The 18,057-nt window shown below is 34.8% G+C and overlaps 1 long non-coding RNA gene across 2 annotated transcripts in view; it reads right to left on the reverse strand.

The window, feature by feature from the left end:
* Positions 1-14,097, reverse strand: part of LOC113602890 (uncharacterized) — a 551,376-nt gene extending 537,279 nt beyond the window's left edge. For both annotated transcript variants that reach the window (XR_008300378.1, XR_008300377.1), the window contains exon 1: positions 13,850-14,097. This is a non-coding gene — a long non-coding RNA (uncharacterized LOC113602890). The remainder of the gene's footprint in view (positions 1-13,849) is intronic.
* Between the last annotated feature and the right edge of the window lie 3,960 nt (positions 14,098-18,057).

Raw genomic sequence — 18,057 nt, forward strand, 5'->3', positions numbered from 1 at the left:
AAATGTTTCTTTGGCAATTTCTCCTGAATGTATCTTTCCATTTTGATCTTAATTTGGTTTGACTAATTTTATTTGTTCTTAAAGTTCTGTCACTCAGTTTACCCATCTTACTACTTGGGAAAGTATACACACCTCTAAACACTTCTCATCCCTCTGTGTTGCTTGGAAGCTTTAAAAAATGACTTGACATTAAATGAGGGCTTTTAAAGTCAAAGTGCTTTTTAAAGGGAAAGGGATGATGGGGCATCTGGTTGGCTCAGTCAATTGAGCATCCAACTTCAGCTCAGGTCATGATCTCATGATCTGTGAGTTCAAGACCTGCATCAGGCTCTGTGCTGACAGCTCAGAGCCTGGAGCCTGCTTCAGATTCTGCTCTCCCTCTCTCTCTGACCCTCCCCCACTTGTGCTCTCTCTCTCTGCCTCTCAAACATGAATAAAAACATTAAAAAATAAAGAGAAGGGGATGATATTTTATCATTAACCTGCTTTATCTTAGAAGAAATATGTTCAGGTGTTAACTGGTTATTTCAAGGTAATACAGCAAGTTTATATGAATTTCTAGATCTTGGATAATAATCCCTTACCTTATAGGTCTTACACATGGATATATCCTTCATCTCAATTACTTTTAAACTTCAAATGAAATGGTGTTCCTCAAAACTCTAAAAACTACCAACTCACAAATACCTTTTAAACATTTTTAATGTCCAAAAAATTTGAGTATATTTTCAACCTTCCCTATTGGTACTCCTCAATGCTACATCTATTCCATTCTCATTTGTCATTTGTACTTACTTTACTCTTGTATCCACTTGTGTCTATTTTATTTTACTATCTGTTTTTTTTCCCCACACTATGTAGACAAGGATTCTCTTCGCAGTTTATCCTAACTCACTGCTATTTTTGTTTGTTTTAACTATCAACTTCAATCAGACATTTGTCATATGCTGGAAAAGCTCCTCAAAGCACATTTATAACTGAGGAAATTTCCTCCTCATTAGCCTCCCTGTTCCTACACACTCCCTACACCCATCAGGTGCACTACATCCCTCTTTTTAACTTCACCATAAATTTCTCAAAGTTTCAATATTCAAATGCTCACTTTTTAACAAAGATAGCAAACAGAAAAAAGAAAATGAGTGAGGTTTAGTTGAAAGCCCCTCAACCAATACATTTCTATTTTCTAGTCTCTCTCTTATGCCCTGAGAATATATTCAGGAGCAAGAAAAGAAAATATGACTTCAACTCGTGGGGGTCTGGGATGAATCTTAACACCAGACTAATTTGCTACAAATTAGTCATTTAGACTAACAGTGAGAAAGATGAGCGTTCCAAGGTGAGCAAATTAGAGAAGACATTAGAGGCACAATTCTACCTGGCACTTCTGACATGAGGAGACTTGGAAACACTAGGAAATGATTACTTGGGGAAATGTAAAAACATGTTCAGTTGGTATGATTAGGTTATTCCATTTAAGCATGTGGTGCCCTTAAATATTCTGGGAGGGGAATGACGGGAAGCATGAGGAGTTTTCCAGTAGGTATTGGTATGTGGGGACAACTTATTTCTACTTGATTCAGATTCAGAGTAATTGTGACCCTGCATAAAAGAGAAGGTAAATTAACATTCTTCCAGCCTCTAACGGGGAGCTAAAGCATTTAATAGAAGCCCATTTTTTCCCACCATAATGCACAATTGGCAGAGTTGCTAAACAATAAAAATAGTCATTGTAGACTGTCTGCTTCTGTGTTCACCAATAACACTAAGAATTGGAGATACATTAGTCCAGTTCAGTTTCCATTATTCTGACTTCTCATTAGAGAAAGGATTGATAACTACAGTTTTGCTAATAGCATATAAAGCTTTTTGTGATCTAGATTTAATTTAGCCTAATTCCCAGCACAGCATGAGCTACTGTACAATCCATGAAATAAGACAACCTAATTTTCTCACTTCATGCAGTTAGTGACATAGAGGCTATGCCATGAGCCATTTGCCATTCTCTTGGTGTGTGGATCTTAATTCACTCTCACTTATCACTTATTAAAATCAAAATCTGCCTACTTATAGAGTCAAGAGTGCAAATTAGAAGAAGGAAAGTCTGATAAATGGTTAGCTCAAATATTTTTAAACAATTTGTAAAGTAAGCATAACTCCAGTTTCATATCTGTTTTTCACTTATAGCAAGTTCTTCTTTAAATACAATCATTTAAGTCATCTGAATATACTCCACTACTTCTCATCTGAAACAGTCTTTTCCAAAGGATATTCCAAGGAACACTTGTTCCATAATATGTTAGTGGATACTCTACAAAGTACAATGGAAGTGTAGATTAAAGTAAAATTATATATTCTTCTTTTCCATGGAAATTCTCATGACCTTTAATATGATAATGTACATTATGAATCTCTCAAAGTACTGGGGAGTAGGCTGTGTTTCTCAATTTGGCAACAATATCCTCTTTTTGTCATTGGTCTTCTCAAGGACCACCAATCATGAATTGGGAAATGCTGATCCAGTTAAGACAACTTCATCTTAAAATATGTAAGAATGGGCCATGCCTCTCCCATTCCTGCAACAGACAATAAACTTATAGGTTCAACAAGTAATAAAATAATCCATGTAACATCTAAGCTGACCTCAGGTATTTATGCAAAGGGCATATGATAAAGCATTATCTTCTACATATGAACCATGACAAGGGGCGCCTGGGTGGTTCAGCCAGTTAAGGGTCTGACTTCAGCTCAGGTAGTGATATGGTACATGAGTCCAAGCCCCGCGTCAGCACAGAGGGTGGAGTCTGCTTCATGGATTCTGTGTCTCCCTCTTTCTCTGTCCCTCCCCCTCGTGTTCTCTCTCTCTCTCTCTCTCTCAAAAATAAATAAACATTAATAAAATTACAGATGAACCATGATGGGTCTTCTAATTCATGCAAAATGAGTATTTTAAAAAATTAGTGAATATGTGTGATTTATATGTTAAAGGAACAGAAGGAGAGAGTTTGAGGCAATATTTGGGAATGGTAAAATATTAGCTAATGTTCCAGTTGGGATTCATTTTTTGCATGAACACATTATAATCCAGCATTCTCTAAGAGAAGGCAACATTCTGAGAGACATGGCACTTGGGCACTTGTTCCACTGGGGATGATACAGTAGCAAATGAATTGAAGAACAAGAGAAAGATGCAGAGCATGTGTCAAGACGCAGGACACTGATGTCAAGACGCTGAACCTACCATAACAGGCTCTAAGAAGACAGGAGCATCTTTCAAACCTTAGTTTCAGGGGATGGCAAGGAGCAGCCACCACAGAAGAAAATCTGAAACAATCTTCTAACTTCACAGTTTTTCCTGTAAGTAAATAGTCTTACAAAACAGAAGCACATTGCGGGGTGGGAGGGAGGGGAGGGTGGGTGATGGGCATTGAGGAGTGCACCTGTTGGGATGAGCACTGGGTGTTGTATGGAAACCAATTTGACCATAAATTTCATATTAAAAAAAACAGAAGCACAGAGTTTTTATTTCTAGGACTTTCTAAAATCTAGGGACACCAACTGCTGCTCACTTTCCATCCCATCTCATCTCTGTGAATATACACATTGTTTATCATAGGCCTAGAAATCTAGAAAGAGGTTTATAAACTATGTTAATGATAGAACATAGCTAATGATCCTCAGATAGCTATACAGTGGCAGGAGATACAGGTTACTGAAAATACCCAGGAATTTTTAAAAAAGCAAAACTATAATAGTAATATTATAATAATCACCATGTTCAAGGTAGCACACATAAAATTCACTACATGGCATGAAATGTTGTTCTAAAAAATATATTAACTAATTTAACTCAAGACAATTATGTGAGGTAAAGATTATCATTATTCCCACTGAAGATAAAGAAAATGAGACCCAGACAAGCCAAGTATGCATAGTATTTAAACCCAACTGTTCAATTCCAGACTCTTTATTCTTAACAACTACAATTACCCTAAAGTCTTTTCTGAAATTTGAGTTTTAATTGCCAGGGGTTGATAAATCTAATAAAAGTAATTAATTCTTAAACTCCTAAATGATTCATTAGTCAGGCATCTTTTGAATACAGTCAGTGCATTACTTCCCAGGTTTTGAAAACCTATTCCAAATCAAAGGCAATGCCCATATGCTGTGTGGCGATATTTGAGGATCTCTTTGAAAGTGGAGAAGCATTTTTCTTCTGTCAAGATGAAGCTGAAATGGTGGAAAGACAGGAAGAGGGGAGTTTGATTTGGTTTTTGTTTATCTCAGGAGCTCTCTGACAATCTGCTGAGCTGCTGTTTTATTCAGGGAGACTTTGCAGACCGTGTCAAGACAGCATGCAGACAACTCATTTTTTATTTAGGAAATGTGTGCTTAATGGCTTCAGTGTCTGAAGTTTCCTTTGAATCAAATTTTGTAGTGCACTTGCTTTGGTTTCATTTCATTTGGAATTTGGCAGAAGAGGAGTTGTGAATGAAAACTCCTCTTGTTTATGAACTTCTGTACAGAAGAGACAAATATGAGTTAATTATGACTCCATGTGAAACCAATATCTTGGTGACTGAAATCTTGATGTGCCTTAATGTATTTTATTATGATACTACATATTTTGAGTGTATTTTCCCTACTCTTCTCCACTTATAGAGCTAATAGTTACCATTAATATTACTGTAGTTTAATATTTTTTACAGGTGGTGATGTTAGTTTACCTTATGCCAATGATTTTTTTTAACATTAACACTGAAGGTACATAGTTTACAAAACTAGCATATTTCAGATTCTAAGGTTTTTTTCTTCTATTCTTTTCCACTATAAATTTGTAGCATGCATTAAGTGAATAACAATTACAGAAAATCTATATTTATCATCTATCTAGTATCTTCTAATTAAATACACATTGATGTCCACACTAATGCAAAATTCTATATGGATTATATTTAGGTATTAATGCCCTAGAGATATAAGTAAGTCCATCTCCTGTTTCTTCATCAAGACCCTCAAATCTGCTTTGAAGTCACTGTATTCAGAACTATAAATCATTTTTCAGAAATATAACAATGGATAAGAAACAGTCCCAGGGACATTTGATATTATTGATCACAGCTTGTCATGATCATTCAATTGTGTGGGTGAAATCCTACTTGTCAGAGGATATTTTCTTATTAAGTTTATATGATTCTCTCACTGCAGGTTCTCAAGTTTTAGATGCCTGATGTGAATCCTTTGATTTCTTTTCAAAGACAGGAAGAATTTTTTGCTCTATGCCAAGCAGCTATCAGCAGAAAATACAATGATTTTAGGAAATGGGTAATTAAGCTCTAGTATTACTTGATAATGTAGCTACAATAAACCAAAGCATTTATTCTATCACTAATTTAGGAATGTTTATTATCCCACTATCCTGAATACATAAAAGATACACAAAGATGATAAAGTATAAAAAGTGTTTCATGCTTTATTTGACTTTGATCTGGAATGATAATTAAGTCACATTCCACAATGTTCCATATCAAATTATTGACAACATCAATAAAAATTCTGTATATTTTTTAGAATATACTTTTGAAATAAAATATTATTAGCATTTTTACTTTTAGCAATAACAGATGAAAAGTCTCCCTAAGATTTAGAATTAGAATGTCCTACCAAACTTAGAAAAGCAAAAGGCAAGAAGGGAAATGAAACATATGACAATCTGAGAATTTATGCAGGGGTTACCTGGCCTAGTGAAAACTGATTCTGAAAGATGACAACTGATTTGAATTTAATACTTATATTTGCATTGAATTATTTTTATAATAGGCAAAAACAGCATAAGTAATTCATAGCATAAGTCATTAAGTAATTGTAGTACATCTATATAATGTAGCATTTCTATCATACTCTTCAGGAATATGAAGAAATTCTATTGATATAATGGCAAATTTAAAAATTAATAAACATTGTATGCATTGTACCTCTTTCTTAGTGGTACCAAGGGCTAGATGCAACATCTGTCCTTTATCTTTAATATGATATTTTGACATGCCCTAAACCACTGGACCTCTAAAAACTTCAATAAGGCTGAAGGTCCCTGGATTCCTATGAGATTTATTTCCCACTTTACTGTCACATATTTGTCTTACCAAGGTATATAGAATAGTTGCTACTTCCTGCCTACCAGGTCCAAACAAAATATCATCAATTCAGTGGACCAAAGTAATATACGGTTGAATAGAGAAACAATCAAGGTCCCTGTGCACTAGATTATGACAGAGGGCTAAATAATTGAAATAGTCCTGAGGTAGGACAGTGAAAGTATTTAATGTCCTTGACAACTGAAAGTAAACTTCTACCATTCTTTCCTAACAGGTGTAGAGAAAGTAGCATGAGCCAGATCAATAGTTACATACAAAGTGCCAAGGGATATCCAGTATGTCAGTGCTTCCTTCATCTATATACTTCTCAAAATCTTGGAGAATGGAGGTCCACCTGACCTTCCCAAGAGACACATTTAAGAAGTTGGTGAGCATACCTTCTATAAATCCACTGTAGCACTCTGATCTCTCTGGGCCTTCTGATACCTTCTTCTACATTATTCCAAGAAAATTCTGGTATTTTAGGTACACTGCAGTATAGTCCAATTTTGGGTCTAGACATTAGTCAATAAACAAAACAAACTCGTAAAGTCACTCCCAGATACTCAAGCTAACACACTGAATCCAGAATCTCTGCTTAGTGCACTCATATCAACTTATGCCAAATTAAATAGAACATTCCTTCCATTTTCACACATATTCCTCAAGTTTTGTTGATGTAAATTGGCAGAATGTAGCAACTCTTTTGGTATTTATGGCACCTCCTCATTGTTCACATTTTGTGTCTGACCCCTAGGAGCCTGCCAGAACTTGAGCGCAATCATAGGTCTAGAAGCAATGAGAGGTGGTAGAGGTAGATATTTAAAAGGATCAACAATCTCCTACAAGGCAACTATAACAGGCCATTTTAGTTTTCCAAGGAAAGGAAAAATAAACACTTCAGACTAGGGAGGAATGGCTACTTTTACTAGAGAAGAAAGCTTAAGAGTCTTTTTGGGTTCAAGGCAACTCATTTCATTGGAATCTGTTATAAATCCTTAACTCAATTTTCAGTGTCCCATTCTTTCCTAACTGATCCCCTTTCTATGGCCACTACCTCTGTGAGTTCATAATCAAGCATGCTGTAGTGAGTCTCACTGCTCTGCATTAGGAGGGTGGTGGAGAGTTGAAGAGATTCTAGACATGGAATAGGCATGGATCCTGTCCACCCAAGTACATCAATCCCTCCTGATCTCTAACCCACAATGATCTTCAGAGCATAGTTGTTGCTTCACTTCTGCCTCTCAAATATCATGCAACTTCACTTTTAGACAATTCTAATCTGGTAGAACACAAGGAAGGATACTCTAGGAAATACAGTCTCTGATATAACCATGTTAACAGTAGGAAAATCCCACACAGTGGATTAAGGAGTTTATTATGAGGCAGACACTGTGCTAAACCCTTTACATGTATTATTTAGTTAATCTTCATAACAATGTTATGAAAGTAGTGCAATATTTATCTTTGTTTTTTACTTGAAAAATATTGAGAATAGAAAAATGATTAAAAAAAAAACTACACATAAACATAGAAAAGAAATACATAGAAAAGAAAAATATGTCCCCTCCCTCCCTCCAATCTCATCTTCCATCTGTGCACCCCCACACTACATGTAACTATTGTTAACCTTTTGTTGTATTTTCCTTCTGACTCTTTGCTTGTGGAATAATAAGACTATCTGGAGTAATTCTGATGGCTTGGTAAAGACCCTTGCAATACTTTCTGGGAACCACATAAATTTCCCAAGTTGCTTATAATCTTCAGTGAGGAGATAAGGAAAACTTAAACTATGATTGTGATATAAATCCCAAAGTAGCATAGGGACTGAGTCTAATACAGTTCAATATAAGGAAATAAAGAAATGTGATATTTCTTCCACACCTGAGTTTATAAACTAACATTTAGTCTGGGTACTTTAGCTAGGGTTCTGGAATGAATTCCTTATTAACTCTCTTTCCCTACTAAACCACATTATAGTAAGAATTACTGTAGTCCTTAATTCTATAATAAGCAGGTGCCTCATCAGATTCTTTGCTAAACTCTAAGCTTAGCCTTCTTGGTCTTTACCTCTGCTGTTTAAAAATAGATCAGGAAAGTAAAGCATTTGTTCCATCATAATGCTTGAGGTCAACTATATTACTGTCTCACAATTCTTTCTTCATTCCCTGCTCTTGCCATCATTTTCCTGTGGAGAGAGAATAATTATCCACCCCATTTGGGCTTGCCATATAACCTGCTTTGACCAGTTGAATTTGACTAAAAGTGATAGTGTACAGTTATAAGCAGGGCAGATCTTGACCTAGAGCCTGAAGCAAAGCTGCATGGCTGACTTTCTAATCCCTGAATGGGGAAAAAAATTTCTGTGCTGAAAAATCATACCAGTTTGCAGTTGATCAATATACAGTGTTATCACAGCAATAATTAGTCTTTCTAACTATAGGTATGGAAGGATAGAGTGTCCTCTAGTAGTTGGACAGAGAACTCAATACTAGATGTATGTTAATGATAATATTCAAGAGAAAAATCTAATATTAGAGTCCAAATAAAGATTTCTTAAATAAATTAATACTTGACAGGTTATCTTTAATTCTTGGCTAATTCTTGGTAACCGATAAGCTAACTATCAAAGTGTTCAGTTTGTGGCCAAAATCATACTAAAAGTAAATGAAAATGAAAGCAAATATCAAAATGCTCAACTCAAAAAGTTGGAAAGAGGATCATAAAAAAGTGTAAGGAATACAAAAGGAAATAAGAAAGATAAATGCAAATATTACTAAATTAAACATGAGTAACAGAGGGGCACCTGGGTGTCTCAGTCGGTTAAGCATCTGACTCTTGGTTTTGGCTCAGGTCACAATCTCACAGTTTGTGAGATGGAGCCCTGCATTGGGTTCTGTGCTGCCAGTGCAGAGCCTGCTTAGGATTCTCTTTCCCTCTCTCTCTGTCCCTCCCACTTGTGTATGTTCTCTCTCTCTCTCTCTCTCTCTCTCTCAAAATAAATAAATAAACTTAAAAAAGAAGCAGAATAGTGTATCTAACAACCAGATTTTTTTCTGTTAAAAGAGCATTAATAGTCAGATTTCTAATAAGTCTAATCAAGATAAAGGGTAAATATAAAGATATAAAATTAAGAATGATAAAATAAATATAAAATTGATGAGAAAGTAAGAAATTATAAATAAGATACATTTTGACATGAGATAAAGTTGAAATATTTAAATTTCAAAACAATAAACAAACAGCAAGCAAAAGTTTAAAACTATTTTGTTAACATGAAGTCAACCTACAGCCTCATAATTAACAGCAGAACACTAGAGAAACATCCATTAAAACAGGTAGCAAAAGTTTACCCAGTATCATCATTGTAATATAATTCTATTCTGGGACCCTTCCCCAATGAATAATATCAAGAAGAAATTAAAAGTCAATTATTCCTTGAAAATGGCTATCCTTCCAGTAAATGCAAGAAATAAAAAATAATCTTCTAGAAACAAAAGGAAAATTGATAAAAGAATCAATAGAGAGCTATACACTAAAGAAGCTTACAAAAATCATTGGGTGTGGGGCACCTGGGTGGCTCAGTCAGTTAAGCATCTGACTCTTGATTTTGGCTCAGCTCATGATCTCAGGGTTTGTGAGTTCAAGCCCTGCATCAGGCTCTACACTCGCAGCACAGAGCCTGCTTGGGATTCTTTCTCTCTCCCCCTCTCTCTCTGCCCTTCCCCTGCTAATGCTCCCCCCCACTCTGTCTCAATAAATGAATAAACATTTTTAAAAAAGTCATTGGTGCTGTATAACCCAAGAAAAACCAACAAAGTAGAAATTGTAATTATAAATATATCTATATCTATACCTACATCTATCTTATCTATAATTTGCAAGGCTAATAAAAAGTATAAAATACATAAAAAGTAAATTTAAGAAGAAATATGCTGGACATATATGAAAAAAAAGCTATAAAATTTCGCTAAGCATCTAAAACCAAGACTGGAGTAACTGGAAAACCACACCTTGCATCCAGCTGAGAAGACTTTTAAGAGTTTTCTCAAATTATTAAGTAGGTTTAATGCTATTTAATCATATCCCAAAGTGGTTGTTTTTAGAACTGACAAAATGGTTCCAAAGTTTATCAAGAAGTGTGAATGGATTAAAAGATTAAAGAAAACTTATAAAAAGAAAAGGAGGGAAATTTGCTATGAAAAATAATTAAAACTGCAAAAGCTATAAATAGATTGTGTAAGAATTGAAAGAAAAATAGGTAAATGGAATGAAATTAAATTTCCAGGAACAGACCTTCATGATGATGTTAGACAACAATGAAAGTAGCATCATAAATCTGTTGGGGGAAAATGACAGAGAGTGTGTGAAGTTTATTCAATATATAATGCTGAGATTATTGGTAAACTTCTCTGAGGGGGAAAATATATATTCACGTAACAATACACAAAAAGATTAATTCAAATTAATGAAAGAATTAACTGAAAATAAAATCATAAGAGGAGAAAATGTTTGGTAAAGATCTGACAGATCTCAAAGGAGAGAACTACATTTTTTTTATTTTGAAAATTTATAAACACAAAAGCAGTGAGAATAGCATGACGAATTCCTGTTTCCATGTCCAGCTTCAGCAATTAACTACATTCTGCAACCTTCTGTGACATTGATAAACCAAGAAAAATTCTACATATTTGACTGTGTAAATTTATGTTAAAAGAAAAAAGAAATTAAAATCCAAACAATATATTTTCATATATCTTTAAAAAATTTATGGAGAATATTTCCTGTGACAATTAAGTAGATAAAAGTAATTATACTCTATACAAAACTCAACAAAAATAAAAAATACAGCATCTTCAATTAAATAAGATAAACCACTCCAAACTCAAAACACAAACTAAGAAAAATGTCTGCTAAACATGAAGCTCTGTGAAGCAATTGAGGGAGGATATAACCTTCCATACTTCAGGGAAGAATATTCAAGAAGAAAATGGTGCAGCTCTATAAGATCCCAGCATGATTAATTGGGACTGATAAGAGTCATAGCCATGTGCCAGAGACAGGAGGAGTAAACAAGGTCCCTGTGGCGACCTAGTTCCATATTGCAGAACAGCAGAGTACCATTCTGGAAGTCAGTTAAAATGAGAAACAAGAAATAAACATAGTGAGGGGTGCTTGGGTGGCTCAGTTAAGCGTCCCACTTAGGTTCAGGTCATGACCTCATGGTTCATGAGCTCGAGCCCCACGTCGGGCTCTGTGCTGACAGCTCAGAGCCTGGAGCGTGCTTCGGATTCTGTGCCTCCCACTCTCTCTGTTCCTCCCCTGCTCATGTTCTGTCTCTGTCTCTGTCTCTCTCTCGCTCTCAAAAATAAATAGACATTAAAAAAAATTTTTAAAGAAAGAAACATAGTGAGAAGGAAAAAGCAAAACAATTATTCTTTGTAGTAGATATGACTAAATATTTGGAAAACACAACACAACACACTGAAACATATATTACAAACAATGGGACAAAATATAAATCAGGAGATGGATAACAAAATCAAAATATAAAAGCGAAAGGTTTCAATATATAAACCAAAGTGAATTAGAATATTTAATGCATAAATAGATCTTGTTTCCAATAGGGATAACAAAAGAAGATAAAACATTTAGGAAGAAACTTAACAAGAATTGTGTAGGGCTTATACAAAGAAAACTTTAAAACCCTAATGACTCATACTTAAAAGCCTTAAATAAATAGAAACTCATAACTTGTTTGTGGAAACTAAAATTCTACATTGTAAAGATGTTAATTGTCTCCAAATTAATCTATTAAAGCAGTTATGACTAGAAACAAAATAATTTGAAAGTAAAATTTTAACTTTGATCTGTTAAAACAAATATACAGAACTAGCCAAGAACATCAAGAAAAGAAAATTGAGGGAGGAACCCTGCAGAATATTAAAATATAAAAAGATTACATAAATTAGCTTGGTATAAATAAAGAATAATGCAGAAGAATCACCTAGAATTCATGTTAAGTCTGAAATTTTCCTGTGGGTCAAACATTAAAAATTCTGATTTTCTAGGTCAGGACTACAGCATGGAAATATGCCATTTTATTATAACAAGAGTCCCAGATGATTGTAACACAAGTACAAATATCCTTTCTTAAATAATCTACCCATTTAAGGAATTCTTTCACCACCAAACATACCATCTGATGCTGTCTGAATACTAAAGGCACAACCAATGACTTGTATTTAAAACTAAAAACTCAGAACTGTTTATGCCTATTGATGCTAAATAATTACCTAGTTTAATTACATATTATGTAAACCCATGAAATGTGTGTTCAAAAAGAAAATTATTGCCATGAAAACTAAATGTTTTAGAAAAACATAATAAATGTAAATTGCTAGAAAAAAATCTTTTCAACTCTGTGGATGAGAAAAGGTTATGCCCTATTTCAAAGAAAGATATAAGCATCATTAATGCAAAACCAATGACACAAAATTAATAAAACCATAGTCAAAGAAAAAGCCTAAGATCTCATTCAACAGACTGCAAATAAATGCACATTCATATCTTTTAAATTAAAATAATTAGGATTTTTTAATGATAATCATTTTTTATGATTGATGTAACCAGTTTTTTGGTTGTTGTTTTTTGGTTTTTTGTTTTGTTTTTAGAGAGAGTGTGAATAGGGGAATGGGGCAGTATGGAGAGAGAAGGAGAATATTAAGCAGCTCCATGCTCAGCACAGAGCCTGTCATCCAGCTAGATCCCGTGACCCTGGGATCATGACCTAAGCTGAAATCAAGAGTGTGACCGATGCTCAACCGAGTCACCCAGGCACTTCTTAAATTATTATCGAGAAAATACTATTTCTAATCATGTTGGCTAAGGCGACATCTTCTCTAATAAAAAAAAAACACAATTTGAGAAACACTATAATATACAAATAGATGAATCCAACAGAATATTCAGAGATGAACCAGTTAAATAGGATCTCTGAAAAATATGTATTCCAAACAGATAGCGAAAAGACAGATACATCAATAAAGGATGCAGAGAAAATTCTACTAGTCTTACAGAAAAATATAGGTGGATCTTTTTCATATTCTCACAAAACAATAAACTTTAAAAGAAAAAAATTTACTAATTACGGTGAGAAACGTACAAAAAAGGCACTAACATTCTAACACGTTGTAATAAAACTCTCTTTTAAGCATGACATTGTATATAAGCCATATAGGTGTTAAAAACCAGACAACAGGCTCCAAACGGGGCAGCTTATGCTAAGTCCCACTCCATCAAACTGAGACCTAACTTAATTACAGTTCTGGCTTTCCCAGAAAAGCAAACTTAAAACCAATCAGGATTCACCTAAATAGTGTTATTTAAATAATCTGCCTCCTAGATGCCTGCCATTCCCCAAAGGAAAGTAACTGCAATATCCAATCTGGGTTTTTTTTGCTGTTTTTGTTTGTTTGTGCCTAACATAACCTCCTTGTTCCTGCTCCCTTCTGCCTATAAAAGTCTTTCATTTTGCAAAGTTCCTCAGAGCTCCTTCCTACCTGCTATATTGGAAGCTGCCCAATTTTTGCACAAATAAACTTAAAAATTTTAATATGCCTCAGTTTATCATTCAACAGTTCTGTGAGTAACCTTGAGAAGGAACCTAACAAGGCCCCGTCAGCTCCCGGGAACATCCAACAACCAACCGTACGTACCTGTTGGGCCCCTGGAGCTCGCCGCTTTCTCGCTGCTTCAAGACGGGGTAGCTAAGTCCTTATGGATCCTTCACAGTTTTGCCTTAGGAGCTTGAAAACTTTTTTTTTTACCATTTCTTTTTCCAGACCGGGCCCAAAAACTGGCACAAGAAAAATTGAGTCCCCCTTAAAAATCGGACCCGGTGTAAGAGCCAGCCCGGGTCTGACTTAAAAACCAGACCGAGTCCAGGGCCGGACCGGTTCCGGCCCGGAAATCAGAAACCAGAAACCAGGCTAGTTCCGGGGGAAGGACCTAGTCGGACTTAAATTAGACTGGCGCCAGTGCGATGCCTCAGGTGAATAAAATTTCTTTTAAAGCCTGAACGAGCAGGTTAATCTTACCAAAGATAATCTTGAATTACAGTGGCCACAGTGGAGAACGTTTAACCTAGATAGGTTTATCCATTTACGAGGTGTCCTAGACAAAAAGGGAGCTCAGCCAAGCACTCACCATAAAGGGGACAGGGAAAATTATTTTTCTTACTTTACAGTTTCTCATAACCAGGATAATACCTGCTGGGACATTGCACTCACTCCAGAGCCTGCAGACAGGATCCTGGGAAAACTGGCAGACCCAGGCAAAAGTTAATCAAAGTCAACCCTCCTAGATTTCAAATAGAGGTGCCTGGTTGAGAGAGAAAGGTAAAATTTCACATTGTCACTTTCTTTCCAAATTTAGATTGTCAGGTTAAAAACATCTGTAAGAATTAGATCTTTGAACTGTGACTCGTGAATTAGCTTTAGGGTGCTTATTAGTTGTCGTCCTTTATCTCTCAGGGACAGCTATTGCCTTGTTTGTCTTTTTGTTTGCTGAGAAGTTGGCTTGGCAACCATCAGATTGGGGGCCCCGAAAATATGAGCAGACAGAAATGTGTGTTGCATTCCATTTGGGGGTATAGACTGTTGCCATCTCAGGGATCCTGGCATGGTGCATACAAGTAGAGGATTTTCTAATGCCAGTTCATTCATTAGCATAGAATCAAAGCAAGACCACTTCTTCCTTTTTTGACCTTTTGACCTTTTTGACCTTCCTGTATCCAGTTGTTTCCTAGAGTTAAGGATTCTCCATTGATGCTCTATTTATTAGAGTTAGACGACAATATGTGCTCATATATTCATTAATGCTTACAAAACAACACTAACCTTGACAGGATTGACTTCAAAAAGCTGAGTTTCAGGTTCACCTACAAGACAATTCAAGGATGATAACAGGGGGCAAAAATCAATTTCCCATTGAAAAGGATGACTTGATGAGAAATCAGAAGGATGTCCAATGATTCAGGGGTAGCCACTACATAACTGAACAGCTTAAGTGAAAGTTGTTCATCCTTATGAAGTATGAAATCAGTAATCAAGACTCACTTGAGTAAAAGTTAAAGTGTGTTTTGAGACAAATTTTAGTATTATTACATTTTTTTTTATCTTTTCTGCCTTTAATTTTTACAATCATAAAAGATTAACTAGGACACTCTTTTTGGTGATATTTAACTTAGAAATATTAATGCTTGACATCTTATAAATATATAGAAGAAATCTAATACATATTTATTAATGGAAAGCTGTATATTTTGTGAATGTAAATTATATCTTTTATGTAATTTATCATGGCTAACGTTAAAATATGTATCTATGCTTACATGATAGCTTTTAGGAAATTTCAAAATGTGGTAGATAATAAGTTGACCAGTGTCTGCTGTTTAGGGAAACTTGCTTGATTTTTTTTTTTTTTTTGCTTTTAAACAATTGGTGGCTGGGTTTGGCATAATATGGGAAATCCCTGGTTGGTGTTGCTCTGAGGATGAAACAAGCATATATCACTTGTACTCCCCAAAAAGGATGGTAGTTCTAGAACTTTCCAACACTCATTGGGCAAGGACTAGACATAGTTATTTGGTAGAAGTTGACAGAACTATTTAATGAGTTGGAGCCCAGCTGTATATCCCAAAGTCATTAAAAGAATTTCCAAGATCTCTGTGGAGTGTAATTTATTCAATAGAAAAGAAGTCAAGTAAATTAAGGAGAAGTAGAAATTTCAGTAAAACATAGTTCTCCTAAGAGTAGTTTTTCTATCTTCCAAGAAATAAATTGGCCAAATTCTAAGGTTTCGATAAATGTCCCCTTTCCTAAACTCTCAAAGAAGATGAATAGGACAACATCACTGAAAACATCTTTAGGGATTTTCCTAATGGTAATTCACTCTGAGCAGGAGCTGTACATTCTTATTATATAACGTTTCTTATCATGGCATAGCTTTGCACCTGCACTGTACTATAGCTCTATCTTCAGATAAACAATAGGAACCCCATTTCTCTCCATAATATGAGTGCCTTGGTGTCTTAATATATATGGAAATTACCTGGAGAAAGATTTAGTGCTACATCTAGCAAGAGTCAATGCTTCTTTTTACTAAAACAAGATATATATTTCTCTCTACATTTTTAACCAATATAACCAACATTTATTCAGGAAAAAAATAACCACCAATCATCAATAATAAAATAATGCACACACACAAATATGTATACACAAATGCTAACCAACCCCAACACACACACATACACACAAATAACACACATTTTCAAGGTGTATTATATGCCAAACATGATATTCGACCCTGGAGGTACAGAACTGACAAAGGTATACTTCTGCACCAGAAAGTCATAAATTTGGGAAAGTCACAAAGTTTTTAGGGTGTGAGAGGAGAGGCCATTCTCACTACACAGAATTGTCAATTAGATGTAACTCCTGCCCTACTCTCTCATTTCATGGAGGGAAGAAGTTGCAACCATAATTAAAACCTTTTTTCTATTAAAAAAATCTGCATAACATTAAAATCCAGACCTCAGAAGTTTAATAATACACCAAGGAAAACATAATTTTAGGGATTTAGATAAAGGTCTTTTCTTCCCTACTACCTAGAGTATAGAAGGATGCTTCTCAAAAGTTTCAAAGAAATCAGTTTTGATAGGGTCCCATGGAGGAGGGAGCAGGATTTGTTGTGTGATTACAGCACAGTATGCAACAACATTACCTAAGAGAAGTGATAGTCACAGACAGCATGAAAGGGCTGCTAGAGTCAGGAAAGGAAACAAGCTGTGGATACCATGTAGTAGAATATGGGATTTATGTCTGAGTAAACATGAGACTCTCCTTACAGTGCCACTGATGGGAAAAAACAACAATGTTATGTGGCTTGGAATACATACAGAGTGATGCTGTGCTGCAAAGTAAAACTGTGTATCTATAATGCATGATAAATACAGCAGTGCATATCCAAGCCATATGTAGGCAAATATGGCAAATGTTAAGAATGGTTAACACTGGGTGAGTGGATGTGTACAATTTTAATATTCTTTCTATAATTTCCTGTTTTTTCAATTATTCTATGATTGAGAAGAATGCTTTATAATATGTAGTGCTTTATAATGTGAAAAGTTAACAGTGTTAAGATGATTTTCATCTTTACTCTTATTTGGTAGATAAAAGTCATAAAAAGAAATTGGTGCATTATGAAAATCCTCTGGACAGACATCCAAGCACAATAGCTTTAGAAATTCCAAAGTTACTGAATTTTCCTATTTGAATTATCATTTTAGTGTATAAAATGCATTGTTATGTCCAGCATTGGCTTAAAGTTATAGAATAACAGTCCATAAAATATTTTTTCTTGTTGTCGGAGCACATATTTACCTATGTGCTGAACTTATTATTTTTGAAAAAGCAAAAGCTGCTTATTCTTTCAAGAGTAAAATTGTAAAAGTTTCATTTAAAATCATATCATTGTGTAAGATTATATAAATAACTTTTTCTCTAGCTGAATTTTATCTTTTATTTGCCATCCAGATGCAATGGAGAAAAAAATAAAAAAATTCTAGGCTATATAAAAATATTGCTAACATAACATTTATTCTCCACTTAAATAGCAATGCAGGCACACTGCAGAGGAAATATTTCCATATGGCATGCATAAACACTCTGGTTATTGATCCCTTAAGAGTTTCTGTGTGGTAATATGTTTGAAGACTGAGGGAATATTCCTACTGCATTTTCCACATTATATTTTGTATATTATATTTTTTGTATATTATATATTTTTTTATTTTTACTTTAAACCAAAGAAGGTCTTCATTATATTTTCTGTCATATACTACTCTTAACTGCTGTCAAAA

The sequence above is a fragment of the Acinonyx jubatus genome, chromosome B4 (genome assembly GCF_027475565.1).
Source record: "Acinonyx jubatus isolate Ajub_Pintada_27869175 chromosome B4, VMU_Ajub_asm_v1.0, whole genome shotgun sequence".
Lineage (NCBI taxonomy): Eukaryota > Metazoa > Chordata > Mammalia > Carnivora > Felidae > Acinonyx > Acinonyx jubatus.